Raw genomic sequence first — 20,882 nt, 5'->3', positions numbered from 1 at the left:
AAGAAGATTCATCAACATTTATGTGTGTGTGTGTCCATGATAAACACTATTGCTTCCTGAAACTATGCCTGGTACTAAGAACCGTCAAACGTATATGCTAACCCCTATCATAAAAGTGTCATCTCTGGTATAATTGTGCCCATCCCTGGCATGATAGTGCCAATTGCATCATAATGGTAATCCTGGACTATTTTAGTATTGTGGGTCCAGTCATGGTATACTAGCAGCCATCATTGACATACTAAGAGCATGACTGGCCTATATGTACCTATTCCCGACATATTAATGGTCATGACTGATATATGCTCTCATTCCTGACCCTTATGGTTAACAGCCCTGGCACAACTGTGGCCCTAGTATAATGGTGGGTATTACTGGCATAATACAGGCATCCGTGGTGCTATGGTGAGTATCCATGGCATATGAATGTAATATCTGGGAATTCAAAGTAGTCTGTCCATATGAGGCATTTGTACATGGGAGCACATAATGAAAAGGACAAGCTGATGTTTTGGTATTGCGCATTTCCTAAAAACTGAAAACCGATATTTTAAAGGCAGTTTTAGTTTTCAAAAATGGGTTTTCTTCTGGAAATTTGAGTTTGTTTGCCCACAGTGCAAAATGGTATTAAATAGAAAATGTGCATTTTCAGAAACTGGGGAATGATAATTCAAGCACAGCTGGGGAGACATACTGCTGTGCTTACCTCCTTTGTGCCAAAGGGCACGTCAAGATTTGAATGTTACTTCATAAGTCACACTGTGGCATTTAATATTGATGAACTTTTTCCCAGCATTTCTGCTGGTAACCACACTTGATATACTTGGGTGGTAACTACTGAAAATCCTGCTTTGGGTGGTCATAGTGTAGTCACTATTTTACAGTTATAAAATTTGCTAGTAGCTCAGGAAGACTTTCCTTGAGCAGAACTAGCTCTCACAACAGAAAAGGTTGGAGACCCCTGGTCTAGATAAAGGTTTCACCTTATAAGTACTAGTTTAACACCCAAATACAGCAATATGCAGCTGAAAGTTGAACAGTTAACCTTTGCGAAGTGCCTTCTGCTGCACAGCAACCAGTGTCACCACATTTTTAGTAACTTTGATCCGTTTGAGCTAAAGCATCTTTTAAAATCTGCAAATTATACTACAGATGATTGATTATGTGGCAAGTGTGGCAAATCTCCAAAAACATAATTCTAGTGGCCATGACTGTACAGTCCTTTTTTTGTTCAACAAAGAGGCGGTATATCAGTTGCAAAAAAAAAACAAATAATGATTATTATTGTAGATTTCATATAGATCAAATGGAAAGGGATCTTCATAGATTATATGTCAGCAGCACTTTGGTGTGTATTTGTTTCAAAGTAAGACTTCTCAAATTGTTATTGTTTGTAATTTTAAATGAACCACAGCAAGGCTCTTACAAATATATCATCATCGGGCAAGCCTTGGGTAGTTGGAAATCTTCATCAAGTTTGAAATTTGACTAAAATCAATGCTATAAGTATTTGTTGTGATGTGTAAATTGATGCGCTGGGTTACGGAAATGTGGGTTTTATGATAGTTGAAGTGGACAGAAGTTGCCTTTCTGTTGACGTTTATTCATATATTTGTAATTACAGGCTATCTTCAACAACAATGATACACACCAAAAAGTACACAGATTTAAGGAGTGAATGATAACAGGATCCAAGATTGGAGAGCTGGTGGTGAGTGCATCTTTACAAGATAACCACAGCATTTCCATTGATGGTGCCTGCGAGTCCAGAATGCGCTGACTTTTGTAATTGATAACGGGGGTTAATGGACAATGGGGACATTTGGAGTAGGATTATGTGACTTTGAAGGGCATTAAGACGGTGTGAGCTAGGTGTCAAATCATATTTCGAGGGTGAGCAGGTCCCAGAAGGGGAAAAATTACCTGAACCTTGGGGGGTGGGGGCAGGCAGACCTAGAGGTCATGAGTGAGTGTTGGGTTGGGGTTCTGATTGTCAGTAATGGTCAGGGATGTCAAAGGCACCATTTGCACTAGGACGTTATTCTGCTTCAGACATGATTTTGTCAGTGGGCTGTTGGCTTTAACATGGATTTCAGAAACTCTACTCATAACAACGGTACCCTGTCTACTGCTTTGTGAGAACACCAAAGCTAGAGTAAACCCCAGAACTCTTATGCATGCACAACCTTTGCATGTGCTACAGAACCTATACTTGCAACCTCTAAGGAAGAAGATAAACTCTGGTCCCTTCCCTATGTCATGAATCTGTCCCTGGCTATACTGCAACATACCAAAAGAAGAGCTTCAAGGTATGTAGTCTTATTAGTGTCTGTGCTCCATCAGCAGCATGACCATTGTGGCACCTACATTTCAAAAGCACTGGAGACGTGGGGAAATCATTTGTATCCAGGCCTAGGAGCTGCTCGTGGCCCACAGTATAGAAAAATACTTTCTTATCCTTATAAAGGTGGTGCAAAACTACTTGTTTATGCTACCTTTGTTTTTGATCAAACGCAAATCTGTTCACAGAAATCAAGCACTGTGATCAGGTTTGCATACTCTATAGATGATGGTGAATGTCGGCCTTGGCAAAATGCAGTGTGAAATGGGGCAGTTTTGTGGTAGCAGACAGAGCTGATGATGATAATGGAACATAACGATTCTGTTGTGGTGATATAGCTTGAAATGTTTTGTTTGACTTTCCATTTTAGCCTTCTACTCCTCTAAACGTGACATGTGGCATTTTGCATGCTATTATCAAGCCTCTATCTGTGGGACAAAACAACTACATTTATATTCTTCAGACCTGTGCCCTTTCTGAAAATGTGCTGGCCACGCACACGATCTTTGATCATATACTTTCATATGCCTTATGTTCATGATTCATATTTTATGGTTTAAACTTTGTGGCATCGACTGTGCTGTAAACACATTTTGAACATAGCAGATAGCAGGCTCACCACCACGCTTCCAACCACAACGGGGGGAGCCTTTACACCCCCCCCCCCCCCCCACCCCCTCCCGAGAAGGTGCCTCCTGAAGTCCCGTTGCGGCCAGATAACCAGTTTTGGGCCACATCAAACAGCCATCGGCACGTGTAGGAAAGTGGGTTTCTGTTGCAGTAACCCTCTCACTTTTTGCCAGACTACTGATGCACTTTTTCTCGGTGTGCTCTGGGTTCCTGCCAATCAGGTTTCCAGGACCTGTGTTCTTTCCCTAAAACTAACCCAATTGGCATCTCGGGCCACAGGTCAGCCCCTGGTAAATGATACCACATGTACCCAGGGCACTGTGACCAGGGAAGACCTCTAAGGGCTGCAGCTCTTATTGTGCCACCCTTAGAGGTCCTGTACCTTTACACCCACACACTGCCTTTGCAGGCTGCGTGTCTTGGCGCAGAACAAAGTGAAAAGTCGATATGGCACACATCCCTGTGTGCCATGCCTACAGAGCACTGCCCTGGCCTAGATCAGCCACCCCTCCAGCTAGGTGCCCTGTGCCCCTACAGTGCCCAAGTCCATACTTGGGAATTGTAAGTGCAGTGTTGCCATTAAGAGTATATGGTGCTGGGAGTTTGTCATTACGAAATCCACAGCACCATAATGGCTACACTAAAAATTGGGAAGTTTGGTATCAAACTTCCCAGCACATTAAACCCACACTGATGCCAGTGTGGGATTTAATGTAAAATGCACACAGAGATGCCCCCTGAAAACTAACCCACCTCTAGTGTCCCGACTGAGTGGCTGCTTAGGCTGCCATCACAGACATGTTTCTGGACCCCTGGGTCGAGAGCCTGCTGCTCTCGGGGGCCTGAAACAATGCACAACCTGGGACGAGGTGCCAAATCTCCTCCCCCAGGATGGGCAGGGTTCACGCAGGGGAAGCTTAAAAGGCATGCCGCCTTTGTGAGCTTCCCCAGACCGCTTGCTGCTTTCGGCAACTGGACCCCACTGGTTTTACCCCCCCACTGTGGGTGGGAGAACCGGTGGGAAAAACAAGTGAGGGAAAGAGGTGTGCACACCTCTGCCAACTCCACCCCTCAAGTGGGGGAGGCAAGGTGAAGCACAACCTCGAGTCCCCGCCATCTTCAGGATGGTGGGACCCAGCCAACCAGGGACAGGCTCCTGACCCCCTCCCACTGGAGAGTGGCAGAATAGGGGGTGTACCCACCCCAGGGAAGGGACCCATTGGTCCCTGCCCTTTACCTACCTGTAACGCCCCTAAATTTAGTATTTAGGGGGCACCCTGAACCTTGCTTCCTCAGATCCAGCCTGACAAGAAGAAGAAGAACGACGAAGAGCCGTGCAGAGCTAACAAGAGGACGACGCCCACTGACTTGGCCCCAGCCCTACAGGCCTATCTCCCCTCGAACCTGCTCCTGTAAAATCCCGGTGTGTTCTGAAGCCAGCAACCTCAAAAACCCCAGAGGACCTGCCTGCATTCACTTCCAAGACTGCTTCTCCCGTGAACACCGGATTTGTTCAACTGCAACCTCTGGCATCAGCCAGAGACCGCGAATCCAGCCCACTCTGCACCTGCCGAACCCGGTCCAAGCTCGAGTGGAAAAACACCACGAGGAGGTCACCCTGGCGATCACGACCCAAGATCCGATGACCCCTAACCTGCCTAAAACCTCCGTCTGATGCCTGCAGCCTAAATCCAGAAGGCCCCCGGACCGCCACCCGGAGCTGGTAAGAAGATCCGACCCCAAAAGGCACCCCTGCACCCGACGCCCCACGGCCTTGTGTGCCCAAACCGATGGTGCCTAACCAACCCTTAACTTCCCAACTTACCTCTCAAAGTGGTGGTCGCACCCAGAAGTTCTTTGTCTCCCTGCCTGCAGTGCTTTTGCAAACCAGAGGTTCTCCATTGAAAACAACAGGGCACCCGACCTCAAAACAGTACTCTGCACCCGGCCGCCTCAGTGCCGCTGAGGGTGCACCTTTTGTGCTACTATGTTTCCCCTATTTGCCCTCACCTAAACCCTAGGAGCTTTGCACCCACAACCCAGTGGCCTGCTTGTCAGCAGCCACCAACCAGAGGCCCCATATCCCCCATTGGATAACATTGGGCCTCAACACTCTGCACCCGACCGCCCTAGTGCCGCTGAGGGTGTAACAAAAATGCATCACTGACCCTGGGGGACCCATGAGTCTAACATCAGAACCTTAACTCCCACAGTCGATTACTTACCTGTGAACCGATAACCTGTTTTTCCTCCATAGGATAACATTGACAATTTTCTTCCAAAAAGTTTCTTGTGGAGTTATGAAATCTAAAAATATTCTTTAAAAATCGCACAAATAACCAAAACGTATTTACTTACCTGTTTACAGGAAATGTCCCAGTGCTGAATGCAGGTATCCAGCACTGAGTAAGCAAAGCAACGTACTATAAACTTACCTGTAATTTACTGGAAAAAACCTATTCATTTCAATGCACTGTTTTTCTTCCAAAAAACGACTGTGTGTGGAATTTTGAAATCTAAAGATATTCTTAAAAAAATCTTGCGAATAACCAAAACTTATTTACTTACCTGTTTTCAGGAAATGTCCCAGTGCTGAATCTAGGTATCCAGCACTGAGTTAAAAAAGTAACAAGAAAAGTAACTTACTGTATTTGCTAAGTGCTGCAACCAACTGCATCCCCTGTAAATCAAACAAAGTACAAATTCTATTGCATTTTCAAGCTGTTCTACAATCAGCAACTTATTACTGGAAAGTATTTTATGCTTACCTGTGTCAGGCTTGCTTGGTTCTAAAATAAAACAACTGTATTTTTTTTATTCAAAAACAATTGGCCTAGAGTTCAGTTCATGTGTGAATTCATTTGCTGACTGAGTGTGTACATCAAATGCTTAACACTATCCTCTGATATTCCCTTACTGCTCGACCACTCTATCACAAATAGAGAGTAAGGTTCTATAATAATAATAATAATAATAATAATACAGAATTTTATATAGCGCGAACAGCTACCTCACAAGGAGGTGTCCCGGCGCTGCAAGAACAAGATATAATGTTGACCAAGAGAGCTAGGGGTGTTAGCGTCTAGCGCGGTTGAGCGAAAAGCCAGGTTTTCAGCATGCGCTTGAAGCATGCTTCAGAAGGGGGCCTGTTGAAGAGCAGGGGGCAGGCTGTTCCAAAGTGTCGCCACATTTGCCGAAAAAGTCCGTCCTCCCAGCCGTGCTTTTTTTGCTCTAGGGACTGCAATCTGAACACGGTTGTTGGATCGGAGAGAGCGGGCTTGTGTGTATCTTGGCAATCGGACTTTCAGATAGTTTGGGCAGGTGCTATACAGTGATCTGAAAGCCAATGTAAGTGCCTTAAATTTTATTCTGTTTGCTACTGGTAGCCAGTGAAGTGAGAGAAGATGTGGAGAGACCGAGTGCTTGAAAGGAATCCGCATTAATAGTCTCGCAGCCGCATTTTGGAACAGTTGCAATCGATGTATAAGGTATTTTGGTAGGCCTAGATAAAGGCTGTTAGCGTAATCCAGCCTAGATGTCACCATGGCATGGATTACTGTTTTTCGGCAAGTTACTGGCAAGAGTCGCAGAATCTTACGGAGATTCCTCAGCTTGCACAGACAGCAACCGACTTTTTGCTGGACGTGTGATGCAAAGGACAGACTGTCATCCCACCGCACTCCCAGGTTTTTTGCCGAGTGGCTGGGCGAGGGGGGTTGTCCCATCTCTGCCGGCCACCAAAGATCAGATGGGGGAGGGGGGCCTTTACCGAAAAAGATCACTTCCGTCTTGTTAGCGTTGAGTTTTAGTTTATTTGTGTTCATCCAGCAAGCCACATCTTGGAGACAGCCCTTGAAGCTTGAAAAGGACGCCTCAGACACTTCTGAATACGGAAACACCAGTTGGGTGTCGTCGGCATATGAAATAGCCTTGACCCCCCAGTTGGCAATCAGCGTGAAGAGTGGAGCCAGGTAAATATTGAATAAAAGTGGGCTAAGAGCCGATCCCTGAGGGACGCCGCAGCTGAGGGCCTTTGGTGTTGAAGAGACAGAACCCAGCGCCACCTTCTGTGTTCTCTGGGTCAGGTATGACTGTATCCACCCCAGTGCCTGGTCCTTGATGCCTAGCTCCGCTAATCGTGACAGCAGTTTGGCGTGTTCGACCGTATCAAAAGCGGCCGACAGATCCAGGAGCACCAGCATCGCTGAGTCCCCTGAATCCATCGACCACCTCACTGACTCTGCCACCTCAATTAGTGCTGTCTCAGTGCTGAAGCCGGGTCTAAAGCCTGATTGCGTCTCGTGTAATATATTATTTTCTTCAATTAATTTATTCAGTTGGCGCTGAATTAGTTTCTCAAGCATTTTGCCCGGTGCCGCCAGCAGAGAAATCGGGCGGAGATTGCTAAGATCCTTGGGGTCCCCATTTAGTTTTTTCTTTAACGGGAGGAGAGTGGCGTGTTTCCAGATATTCGGGAACACCCCAGAGGAGATGGACACATTCCATATTTGCTGAATAGTGGGAGCCATAAAATCAGCTATGGTGTTCCAGAGTTTTGGAGGGCAGGGGTCGTCAGGAGATCCTGACTTACAACGGCTAAGTTCTTGCGTAAACAAGTTTAGAGCTATTGGCTCAAATTGTGTCAAGGTAGAGCAATCCGGTATTTTACCAGCTAAGTCAGTTTTTACCGTTTTCTTCTCTGGCCCAAAGGATTCATAGACTTGTTTGATTTTTGAGTCAAAGAAGTCAGAGATGCTGTTGCACAGCTTGGTCGACGGGAGAACCTCCCTCTCAACACACCTAGGTTTGAAGAAGGACTGTACTATTTTAAAAGTTTCTCTGCTCGAATGTTCAGATTGTTGAATAGAGTCAGCGTAGAACTGTTTTTTTGCCTTTCTAATGGCTTTATGCAGTTTTTTGGATGCTTCCTTATATCGGACTTTATCTGGGAGTCCGTAATATAGCCTGCAAAGCCTCTCCAGCCTTTTGCAGTCCGACTTTAGTATTCTAAGGTCCTGAGAGAACCAGGGAGCGGACGGGGAATCACGCTTGGATATCGCGTGTGATGCTGGTGCAATAGATGACACCATATTTCCGACCCAGTCATTAAGTAACAGTGCGTCAATCTCGACATTTGAGGTGAGGGTAGGTGTGTTCGGGGCAAGAACTGGCCCCATCGTAGCGGGAACTAACTTCTTCCATTGTCTCTTCATGAAAGAGCACTTACTTGTCACAGGTTTGTCCACCGCTAACTTTAGTTTAAATTGAATCAGCGAGTGGTCTGGCCATACCAATGGCAACGGTGTCTCTGCCAACACGTTGTCAATATTCGAAAATATGTGTGGCCCGCTCTGTGCGTGGGGCCCTTGTTGATGAGTCTTAGGTTGGCTGTATCTAATGTTGACCTTAGTAAAGCTGCAGGGACACATTCCTCCCTATCCATATGAATATTAAAGTCGCCAACGACAAGAAATTGAGGGTGAAGGAGGGAGCTCTGGATGATAATATCCATCAGAGTGATCAGGTGGGGCTCCTCCCCCCCAGGGGGGCGGTAGATAACTAATCCCGCTAGGGATAGTTGAGGTCCCACCTGAAAACAGAAGTGTAGACCCTCTAGACCCTGAATAAGAGTAGGGGTTGAAGATGTGAGTATGAGCTGCTCTTTAAATATGACAGCCACACCCCGCCCCTTTTTTCGCCTAACCGGTTGGAGAAGCATATTTTATACCCAGAAGGTACAGCCAGTGCAATGGCGGTCATATTGTCCTCATTGAGCCAAGTTTCTGTTAGAAATAGCGCATCCCACTGATACCCTTACAATAACAGCCAGATGTCGTCTGCATGCTTAGCCAGGAATCTGCAATTCAGAAGGCCCGCTCTGAGGTCTCTGTTAAATGGTGACTTGGATTTAATCAGCCCCTCCACCTTCCAGCCATCCGGCCTACCTAGTGGTATCCCACAGGTCCCACACGCCTGAGGGAGGGTGGTAGTCCCAAGGTCGATCTTGTGAGCACAGGTATCAGCCATAGAATTTAGAGACCATAGGTTTTCCCGCGACCGCACGATTCTGCCCTTATGTGCAGCCTCACCACCAGCATATCCGACCCCAGCCGCGGTTTGGTCGCGGACGGGCGCAGACAGGCTTGCCTCAGGCGCGCCTTCGGCGCGCAAACGGCGCGCCCGCTGCGCGTCCGGAAGATACACAAGTTAAATAGGAAGTGAGTGATAGGAAGGGGCGTGGCCTGATGTTGGTGGGCGTGGCCTCTGTGTCCCGGGGATGGCGGCACCACAATCAAGTAGCCCGCGGCAGCGTTGTCAACTGCAGCGCGGTAGTGCCCAGGGGAGAGTGAAGGTAGGATTAATAAAAACACAACAATACACTCAAATTTTTAAAAAAGCAGCGATACGTCTCTCCCGGCTTCCGCCTCAGGAGGTCAAATGTTCTATCTAACGTTAACCTCTGCCTACCTCTGAGTGCGAGGATCAGCGCTAAGAAGGCACTCCAGAGCGGTGGGGACCAACATAGAAGCCCCAACCACACAGCAACCACACAGCATCCTTTCCTGCCCAGTGCAGTCCATGCACAAATCGTCCGCAACAAGCATCCATTGTTGGTCCATCACTGCTCTTTCACAGGTCTAGCCTTACCGTTCCACGCTGTACTTTTGCGCTGATACTGCACATTGACAGGAGACTGAATACGAATGTCCACCAACAAGCATGGAAATAAGACCTCCAGGCAACTTCTTTTCACGGAAACACTCAAGCAGCCATGCAATATGTCCATGAAGGTTACCACCCCTTCTACAGAAGCTCCCCCCCAGACTGCTTCAGCCTCCGCACAGGAAGAGAGCATGGACCACATCTTACTAGAAATCTCCGCAGTCAGCCAATGTCTGGAAGGGATGGACACTAATATCTCCTCTCTGGTGGCGGAAGCAAAGTCAATCAGAGCAGACATTGCAGAGTTCCATACACGAGCGGAGGGACTGGACAAAAGACTGAAAACCGTTGAGGGCCGGCTCGAATCCATACAAAACAGGGATCAAGAACTTCTATTCCTCCGCAGCAAGCTAGTCGATTTGGAGAACCACAGTGGAAGAGATAACGCCCATTTCTATGGATGTCCGGAGAAGATTGAAGGCTTGAATGTCAGAGCATTTATCAGGGACACCCTCCCGAAGCTGGTCGGCATCTCTTTCGACCCACCGCTGGAATTGCAACATGCCCACTGCATCGGCCCCCCCGCAAGGACCCTGCCACATGAGCAAGACCTCTCATTGTTTGCTTTCTTCGAAATGAGCAGGCAAGGCAGCTACTGGCAGCAGCGCGCACCCAAGGCTCGTTTACGTATGAAGGGCAAAACTTACGCATGAGAGCGGACTTCTCCAGAGAGACTAATGACTGCCGCAAGGCATTCTTCTCTATGAGACCCTAACACCAGCAAAGAAATATCAAATATGGCCTCTTAGAGCCTGCCTGCTTCCGTATCACTAAAGATGGGGACTCAAGGGACTTCTACGACCCAGAGGATCACATCCCCCCCCCCCCCAACCCAGTCAAAATGAAACAGGGACGCTCTGCTGAGAAGACAGCAGCTCTCGAGGTGACGGACAGCTGAGTATTGCCTTCCCACTATATTATGTTTTGTTATATTACACTTTGTTATAATATGCTACATGTAACATGTTTGAATAGTTATATATATGCAAGGTATGTTCCCTGCTGTTGTGACCCGCATATTTTATTTCCTGCCCTATACAATACATTGAGTGCTATCACCTAAGACCCTATCTTACCAGTTGTCTCTGCCTTACCCCCCCATGCCACAGGGTGCGCTCAATGCGCTGGTCGTTTTTCTGAACTATACCACCTCTGTTGCATGCCGAGGACCCTCTCGTTACCAGCACCATCCCCCAACAACCACCCCCCTCTCTCCTCCTCCTTTTCCCTTCCCCTCCCTCCCCCCACATTATTACACTGGCTAGACCCGAGACAGCCCCACCTCACCCTCACCCTCCACCCCCCTAGTTTCCTTCCTGCTCTCTGGTTTTCATTTGCTCCCCCCTCTGTCTCCGTGCCTGAGCCCTTCTGCCCAAGAACCTCCCCCCCTCTGGCTGGCCACTCTGACTTCCAGGCTCCCCACACCTACACAGTAGCTGAGACTTGCCCCTGCCCCTCTTTTAGCCGACCTCACAAACCAACAAAGGATCTTTCACACCCCCCGCAACCCCTTATCATTGCCTGCCCTATATGGTCTTTTCAGCATGACTACCACACACCTACTCTGCGCGGTCTCGTGATATGTCCACAAATTGACGCATTATATTGAACAAAAAAAATCCTCTCCTATCTCCAATCTAAATGGGTGGATGTTGCACTCCTTCAAGAAACAAACCTAGACGCTTCAGAGTCTGATAAACTGTGCAGAGACTGGGTGGGAAAGGCGATTCACAGCAGTGTACCGGGGAGTGATGCTCCGGACTCCGGCCACACACGCAAATGTGGGGTAGCGATCCTCATACATAAATCTCTGCCGGCCACGGTGACAGGGACGAGGGTGGACCCGTATGGACGGTATGCGTTTGCCAAGCTGCAAATAGGGGAGACCCATATTTGCGTAGGCTCGGTATATGCCCCTACCGGAGTGAAAAAATCGTTCCTTCTTCAACTGAACTGCCTAATGGTGGAGATAGGTGCCTCACAATACCTTATCGGAGGGGACTGAAGCCTGGACAAAACTGCACCCATTGACAGAGGTAATGCCGTGGACAGAGCCCTGATGGATGATATACTGGTAGACAGTGGTCTGGTGGACCACTGGCGTCTGTCGTTCGGCCAACTCAGAGTTCACCTTCACCTCCTCGACCCACAGCACGCTTTCTCGTTTGGATTATTTCCTGGTTTCTCAAAGGACGTTGCAACTTTTCCGGGATTCCTGCATCTTAGAGGCAGCGCACTCTGATCACTTGCCGGTCCTCCTGTCAATAGAAGTAGGATTGGCAAGACCGGGCTGCAAACCCTGATGCATCACTGGCACCCATGGGCACATCTCAATGCAAGCACACCTCCAAGTGTATCTCTCTAACAACCAGGGGTCTGTAGAATCTGGCAGGACCCTATGGGCAACAGCAACGGGGACCATTCGGGACCAGCTCATGCGTGTTGCAGCGGAAGCCAATAGACTAATAGCGACCCTACAAAAAGATCTGGTAAAAAGACATTCTGTCCTATACCCGCTTATACATTGCGCAACCTACCCTACGGCATCGTAGGGCCCTGGAACAGGCCTGTGCTGCACTGAATGGTCTCTTTACCTCCAAGGCGGTATATGCCCTACAGAGGATGAAAGGGAGACATTATGAGCAGGAGGAAAAGGCAGGAAGACTACTAGCGGTGCAGCTTCGCCAATGGGAGGCGGCTGTGGCCATATCATCCATTCAGTCAGCCAGAGGAGAGACCCTTAAGCGCCCCCAGGATATCGTGAATGAATTAGCTTTGTTCTACAAATCCCTTTACACCCCAAGGCTGGTGGCAGAAGGGGAACAAATGGAGACCTTCCTCACGGAAGCCACCCTCCCCTGTCTCTCGGATAAGGGCAGAGAGCTCCTCATTGGTGAGATGAGCGGGGAGGAGATTGCACACGTCATAGCCAACCTCCCCTACCATAAAGCCCCGGGTGAAGACGGCTTCCCGGGGGAGTTTTATCGCTGGGCAGGTGAGGGGATAGTTGACACCCTGCATGCAGCATTTCAAGAAGCGGAGAGCCAGTCCTCTCTAGGCCCCCCTTCTAACAGAGCGGTGATAGCTGTCCTACCCAAGCCTGGGAAAGAACCCTTACTATGCGGCAGCTACCGCCGTATCTCGCTGCTGAACTGTGACTTCAAAATCCTGGCCAGTGTCTTGGCCCCCCGCCTCCGTAGTGCTATCCCATCTATTGTTCACCACACACAAGTAGGATTTGTACCCGGCCATTCCTCCAGAAACCACCTGCGTACCATGGCCCACATACTCTGGTCCGCCAAAGGCCTTCAGACCGATGCATTGGCACTCTCACTCGATGCGGAAAAGGCGTTCAATCACATCAAGTGGGGTTACCTCTTCAAGGTAATGGAATGCTTCAGACTGGGCAAACAATTAATTGCCAAAGTACGGTTGCTGTACGCCAATCCCATAGCACAGGTAAACTGTGGGGGCTTCGTATCAGATCTGTTTCCAATCCGCAAGGGACGCGCCAGGGTTGTCCCCTTTTCCCGCTTCTCTTTCTCCTGGCCATAGAACCCCTGGCAGCCACCATACGCAAATCGAACTAGGTAATGGGCATACGCCTCCCGACTGGAGACTCTGAAATGCATCTTTATGCAGACGATATTCTACTTACCCTCAAAGACTTACATCAGTCTCTGCCATTCTGCTTCATATTATAAACGATTTCTCATCTTTCCCTGGTTACAAAATCAACTGGGACAAAAGCAAAGCACTCCCCATCTCAGCTGGTACTACAAAAGCAGCCATACATGGATTCCCCTTCCACTGGCAACCCACACGTCTCAAATACCTGGGCGTTTTGGTGAACAGGGGGATGGAGGGGATTGTGGCAGATAATCTAAACCCATTACTCACCCAGATTGAACGAGACTTCGAAAAGTGGAAAGTGCTGGGACTCTCCATGTGGGGTAGGGTACAACCCTGCACATGGTAACTCTCCTGTGCTTCATTTACACCCTCGGAATGCTCTCCCTCCAGGCTCCTCTTACCACACTCTGCCTAATAGATTCCAGGATAAATCCTTTGTGTGGGGTTCTTCGAAGCCATGTTTAGGCAGCGTTGAAATTGAAGGGCCGCTGTGCCTACGGAGGATTGAACATTTCGCCCTTGCCCTACAGCTTTCCCAACTGACTTACATGCTGCCAGGGACCTCGGATGCGCCACAATGGGTACACACAGAACGGCACCTATTTTCCTCAGAGATGGGTCTCTCTGCCCTCTATGGGACAGGGATAAACCGACTGCACCCCGCCAACCCAGTCCTGTCTGCCAGGCACAGGGCCTGACACCATGCACATCGTCTCTTGGGTTCGCAAGCGTGATTCCATGAAAAGGCCCCGTTATGGGGAAATGCTTGCCTATGCATTGATGGGCAGACACTGTCCTGGTCCATATGGAAGACGGCGGGCATTCACTACCTAGATCAGCTCTTTCATGGTGGCGACCTCAAGACATTCACGCAACTGAGGGAGGAGTTTGGCCTACCCTCGCTGCAGTCCTGGAAGTTCCCTCATCTACATCACTGCCTGAGGAAGTGCCTAGGCCCACGCCCAATGGTCCCTACCTGTCTTCACCAGTGGTATCATACTTACACACATGGGGAAACTTAAAGGGGTGGCATCCAGACTGTATGGAGTACTCGCATCCCATATATTCCCACAACCCTTGACGCAAACTCTCCGTACCAAATGGCACGCCCGAAAATCAGCCTCCTACGATGACGGTGAATGGGCAGAACTCTTAGAAGCCCTGGACCGAGGCACCCGGGAGGCAAGATTGAAGTTTTGCTTATTTAAGACCTTGCACACCTGGTACTGGTCACCCACGAAACTAGACAGAGCAGTTGGACATGCTCGAATTCAAACTGCGACACGACTCACATCATATGCGAATGCCCATCGGTGCAACCTTTCTGGTCATATGTGGGTCACGTTCTGAGTGCCACCATGCCCCTGCATTTGCCGTTTAGCCCCCCATCATTGTCTTGCATGACCTGCATCACTCCCCGAAGCTCTCAAAACCGCAACGTTGTCTTCTCCATACGGCATTGGCCACTGCAAAAATATGTATTCTGCAAAAATGGAGGTCACCGACCTCGAAGTCGAAGGTGGACTGGCTAACGGCTATGATCCACACATGAACAAATCATATACAACCTCCAGGATCAATCCGATCCGTTTCTCCAAGTGTGAGCTCCCTTTTTACACATGGGGGGCGATTGCGCAGAATGCCCTATGAACCGGAATCTAACCCCAGCCACAGCAGGGTCGCCAGACGAGGACTTGTGAAACATGAAATGAGTGGCTGTCCCATGCACCAATGCTACTCCTTCTCCCCCCACTCCCCCTCTCTCACCACTGCCCCATTGACAAGGGCAAGTTTTGTGCCAACCCCACCCCCCACTACTTCCCCCCACCGCACACACTTCATACAGCTCATACGTGTATAGCTTACCCTGTGCCCCCTCCCCATGTCAGACCTCCCTATCCCCCCTGGACATCCTTCCACACATCTATCAGTTATTGAAATAAAAATGTAAGGAGGAAATTACAAGGAAAGCAAGAGATAAGTTCTGATGACAAAAATTCCAGGCGGTCAAATAGGCTTTAAGCTCTGGATCAGTGACACAATTGGGCAGTAATATCCCCCAAAACATAAAAAATATCGATTTTGTCATATGTATACTGTTTAAAGTAGTAAATGTCAAATATTATAATATATAAAATTAATTAATGTAAATTAAATAAATGTCACTAATATTTAATACTAAATATCTATATATGTATATAAACACACGTGTGTTTATATAAATATATATATACTGTAACAAACTTAATAAAAATATATATTTTACAATATGTTAATTTTATTTTTTAGTATTTTAAATGTACTACTATAAAAAGCATATCTATATCTATCTATCTATATATATATATCTATGTATATATATATTTATCTCTATATATTTATATACACATACATATATATATATATATGTATATATATATGCAAAATACATACACAGATAAATAAACATTACAATTATGTACAATTCAATAAATAAATATTAACCAATATGTAAAAAATTAACAATTTTAAACCCCCAAAAGCACATTTACTAAAAATACTATAACCATTAAAAATAAAGAAACAAAAACAAATATTATAACATATAAAAAAAAAAAAAAATAATACTGTAGAGAAAGGTTTGGACTTCAGAGGGGTTACATTTACTATTCCTACTCTAGCCAGTGTAAAAGTAGGGAAAGTGTTGGACCTCAGAAGGGTTACATTTACTACTCCCACTCCAATCACAGCAACAGTAGGGAAAGTGTCGGGCTCCAGAGGGGTTACATTTACTATTCCCACCCCAATCACAGCAACAGTAGGGAAAGTGTTGGGCTTCAGAGGGGTTACATTTACTATTCCCACTCCAGCCTAAGCAGCAGGAGAGAAAGTGTTGGACTTCGGTGAGGTTAGATGTTCTATTCCCACTCCAGTATAAGCAACAGTAGGGGAGGTGTTTGATGTAAAAAGGATTACATATATGAATGCAAATCGTATTAATTTAGTAACACGTTTTTAACACTTACTACAAAACCTTATTAAATTGAGGTATACAGAAATAAATATACATATTTATTCAAATATATTTTTAACAAATAACTTATAATTACATATAATATCAACTTCCCTTACTACAAAATATAACACAATGGTGAAATCATTACTTATGTATTTAGTTTCAATTAATACATAAAAACAAATTCATTTAAATAACAAATATCATAATGACGAGGGCTATGGGAGATCCCGCCTCCACATAGCCTCGCTGATTGTTGCCCCGCCCCGTACCTGGAAACGCGAGTGGACAGATGACGCCCTGATGGCGGTGTGAGGCGCGACGTTTTTTACGCTCTTGCCTTCCGATTTCGGCTGGTGCTCTCCCCTCGATGTTTGGAGCCTCGGAGCCTCAGGAGTTATTGGAGTCGCAAGGCCGCAGCTGTGCTGGAGCCCGCTGTCTGTCTGTCTGTGGCTCGTGCTGTTCAGGCTTCGCCTGCTTCTTTGGATTCTCGAGAGAGAGCTGGGTTGCTCAAGCGGTTGGCGTTGAGCTTTGGAGCCCCGGTTCCACTTCCTGCGCTTATTGCTCTGGCCCAGTTGCTGGCGGTTCTCTTGAGGGCTGCCGGTGTACCGCTGCATTTCATCTGGAGGACTGAGGGACCAAGGGAGCAGGTAAATCTGGTGAAATCCTGGCAATTTGGCAAAATTGACTGTGCACGAGTGAAAACGCCATTAAACTTGACTAAAGGGAGCTGAAGGGGACTTTTTTATTTTTTTAAAGTGATCAACTCCAAAACTTCAAAACGATGGGGAGACATACTAAAAATCCTACTGCCCCGTCTCAGCTAGACTCTAATCCACCATTAAAATCAAGAACTCGCAATATACAAATGAAAACGACCCAGGGTACTTCAAAAGCTGAGCGGGAGCGAGTTCAGAAAAGTCGAAGAGGGTCTACCCCCATAGCTAATTGTTTAAGCTCTGAGGAGGAACTTACAGATGAAGGCGAAGATGAGCAAGGGGGGTCGCAAGGAAAATTAGATAATGCTTGCCAGGTATTGACAAGCTCAACCACACTGGACATAGAAGGTAGCACTGTTGAAACAGTTTTCGAGATTGAGAGCCAGGTGAACCAGGACAAAAGTCTTTTAATGGAAAACCAAGAGGATCCGTGTTTAAACCCCTCCAGTCTATTGGCAGGCAAAAACAAGGAGTACTCTATTTTCCAGAAAACTACACCCTCTCAACCTTCGCCCCCGCAACAGCCACCCAAGCTGGACACTCAAAGCGTGAGGGCTCCCCAAGTTGACCAACCCCAGCCTTCCTCTTCTTCACTAACCCCTACTCGTGCACTCCCTCTGCTCTTTCGGCCAATGGGGCATCCCTCTCCTCACGGGTCACCATCGGAGCTGCTTAAATGTCCTAACCAAGGAGTTTTGGAAAAAACAGGACCCACAACAGGACCCGTGACAGGATCAGCAATAGGTTACACAACAGAATCTGGGCCCAGCTTCCAGTGCGATATAAAAAGCATGCTCAGTTTAATTCTTGAGGAGATTAGGGAAATGAAAGCCACACAGGCAACTGAAATTGCAGCATTGCATGCGCGATTATCGAAAATCGAAGAGGTGGTGGGGGCTATGCCAACTCGACTACAGAAAGCCGAGTTCCGAATTTACCAGCTAGAAGGTCAGATGACCTCAATTCATCAACAGGTCTCAGAGGATAAAAAACTAAAGAATGCTTTGGAACTGAAACTTGAAGAACTGGAAAATCATGCAGGTCGGACTACTCTTCGCCTGGTTGGTGTTCCGGAGAGATGTGAGGGATCCCAACAGGTTCAATGGGTGCAGACCTTCATAAAAATACAGTTCTTCCTGAGTTCACTGGGGACCTTCCGATCACCCATGCTCACAGAGTTCCAGCCCAGCCCTTCCCTGACTCTAAATTTCCTAGAACTATGTTAGTGAATTTTTCAGATTATCGCATAAAAGAGCAAATCTTGACCAGGGCTATTCAAAAGAAGCAATTTTCATCATCTGAGGTCCCCCTCTGCCATATCTTTTCAGATATGAGTGCTTCAGCGGCACGTCGCCGAAAGGAGTTTGTCAAACTCCTCTATCAATTTAAGGTGCAGGGGGCACAAGCAGCTATTGCCCAGCAGTCTAAACTGCGAGTCCTGGTCCATGGGAAGTTTCATATGTTCTCAAATCTGGATGAAGCACAGGAGATGTTGCAGCGAATCACGAAGGACAAGTAATAGGAATCAAACAGCTTTCTAAATTGTTATGAGCTGCTCTGCCCTTATCTTATTGTTCCTTCTGGTGTTCTTTTGTGTGTTTTTTTTCCTCATTCCAGGGCAGGTGGGCAACATATCACATTAGGGTGCAATACCAGGGCACCCGCCATGAAGGGCCCTCAAGGCGGGCCAGCAGTGGGTAGGGCGGGCAATTCTCCTACTGCTAAGGGATGGACTCAGGGGGTTTCAGGGGAGGGTCGGTGTGGGATAGGGTGCACAGGAAGGGTGGCGCTTTAAAAAAACTAAATGAGCAGAGTAGTCTAAATATAAATATAAATTGCATTATATCTGGTACTGGAAAAGGAAAAAAGTACAATTATGTGAAAGTGTATATTTGAAATAAGGGTATGTTTATTGATGAGTTTTATTGGAATAATAATGTGAAATATGGCGACTGATGTTCGTAATATATCGATTAATGTAAATGGTATCGTGAATAAGCGAAAGTACGGCGGCCTGATAAGATGGCTGGCAGCACTCTCCCCTCAAGTCTTGTTTTTACAGGAGACCCACCTTAAATCCAACCAACCTAATTTGTTTATCCCAAAGAATTTTTCAAAGGATTATTTTGCCTCAGCGCAAGCAGCAATAAGGGGGGTTGCGATCTATTTTGGAAGAGGATTAAATTGGGAAATTATTCAGATCGATAGAGATCCTTATGGTAGATGGATTTGGCTTGTGGTAAGAGTAAACGGCAATCTGCTGAATTTGGTGAATTATTATGCACCTGTAGTAGATGATTTTGCCGCGCTTAAAAGTATTAATGAGAAAGGAAGAACAGCGCTAGGCCCAATCATTCTTGGAGGTCATTTGTTTTTTATACAGGATCTACAATTAGACACCTCTAATAAAGCCAAAAGGCAGATGAAACCTGGGACCAAGAAGCTGATAGATGTTATTAAACAGGATCATCAATTGGTTGACCCTTGGAGAAAGGCTCATGGTGTAGCTAAACAGTATACTTATTATTCTAGTCAATTCAGGTCCGCTTCTCGTATCGATTTCTTTTTAGTGTCTCGTTCTCTTAGCTGCATAAATACCGAGATTATGGCCAATTCTTTCACAGACCATTCGTTGGTTAGATTGGAAATAGACTTAAGGCTGGGGGTTAGAGAAAAATCCAGGTGGCAGATGGATCGGCTTCTCTTAACTAATCAACAATGGCTTGTGAATATGCAAGAATGGATCAGGGAATTTTTTGAGATTAATAGAGGAACTGCAAGTCTTTTCTCAGTTTGGGGGGCATTTAAAGCAGCAGTACGTGGGCAAATGATAGCCTTCATGGCAGGTCAAACTAGAGAGCGCAAAGCTTGAATTGGGGAACTTCAAAAAGCAGTCGATATAGCTTTGATTAATAAAAATGGAAACTCTGCTGAGAGGGATCAGGCTGCTGTAAGGGAATTTAATAGGACCAAACAGGAATTGAGGGATTTCTTTATCAGGGAAGAGATATGTAGTACAAAAACATATCAGCAGAGAACCTATGAAGAAAGTCAGATAGGCAAATTATTGGCATGGTCAAGGAGAGCCAAACAAGAGGCAGCGGTGATTGATGAACTGCTAATCCCTGGGACACAGAAGTCAGTTTCTGGACAAGATAATATCTCAAAAATCTTTCTGGATCACTATAAGGAGCTCTACTCAACTGACTACCAGATACCTAAACAAGCCATTCAGTCTTACTTTAATGATTTAATCCTTCCTCAATTTTCTATAGGACAAAAAGAGGCTTTAATGAAGGATATTTCGATAGAAGAAATCTCCTTGGCTCTAGCCACGATGCCTGGAGGCAAGGCTTGTGGAAATTATGGTATTCCGGACAAATTTTATAAAGCTTTTTCGACAGAATTACTTCCTTTTTTGCTTGAGCTTTTTCATTTTGTTAGAGCAGGAGGGGAAATTCCAGCGTCTTTTAAGGAGTCATCAATAGTGAGTTTGTTAAAATAAGGTAAAAATCCCAGGCAAGTGGGCTCTTATAGACCAATTAGTCTTTTAAATGTTGATTACAAAATCCGGATGAAAATCTGGGCAAATCGATTTACTTCTCTGGCTCAATATGCTATTCACAAGGATCAATCGGGCTTTATAGCAGGTCGGTCAATGTCGTCCAACACAGCTTTTCTTATTCAAATAATCGATTATTTCAACACCCACCAAACCTCTGCTATAATATTAATGGTTGATGCCGAAAAGGCATTCGACCAAGTGAATTGGGGAGCATTGTTTTATGGCCTTGAAAAGTTTGGCTTCCCAGAGCAAATTATTAATATGCTTCAAAATTTA

At 46.4% G+C, this 20,882-nt stretch overlaps 1 protein-coding gene across 5 annotated transcripts in view; it reads left to right on the top strand.

Moving 5' to 3' along the window:
* The window catches only part of LOC146805693 (uncharacterized), a 582,641-nt gene that overhangs the window by 221,759 nt on the left and 340,000 nt on the right, over window positions 1–20,882 (top strand). For all 5 annotated transcript variants that reach the window (XR_014967885.1, XR_014967884.1, XR_014967887.1 and 2 more), the window contains exon 4: window positions 1,625–1,711. The gene's annotated coding sequence lies outside the window, so the exon portion shown is untranslated. The remainder of the gene's footprint in view (window positions 1–1,624; window positions 1,712–20,882) is intronic.

The sequence above is a fragment of the Triturus cristatus genome, chromosome 8 (genome assembly GCF_964204655.1).
Source record: "Triturus cristatus chromosome 8, aTriCri1.1, whole genome shotgun sequence".
Classification (NCBI taxonomy): Eukaryota; Metazoa; Chordata; class Amphibia; order Caudata; family Salamandridae; genus Triturus; species Triturus cristatus.
The sequence above is the reverse complement of the archived record's forward strand: the minus strand, read 5'-3'. Positions and strand labels throughout refer to the sequence as shown.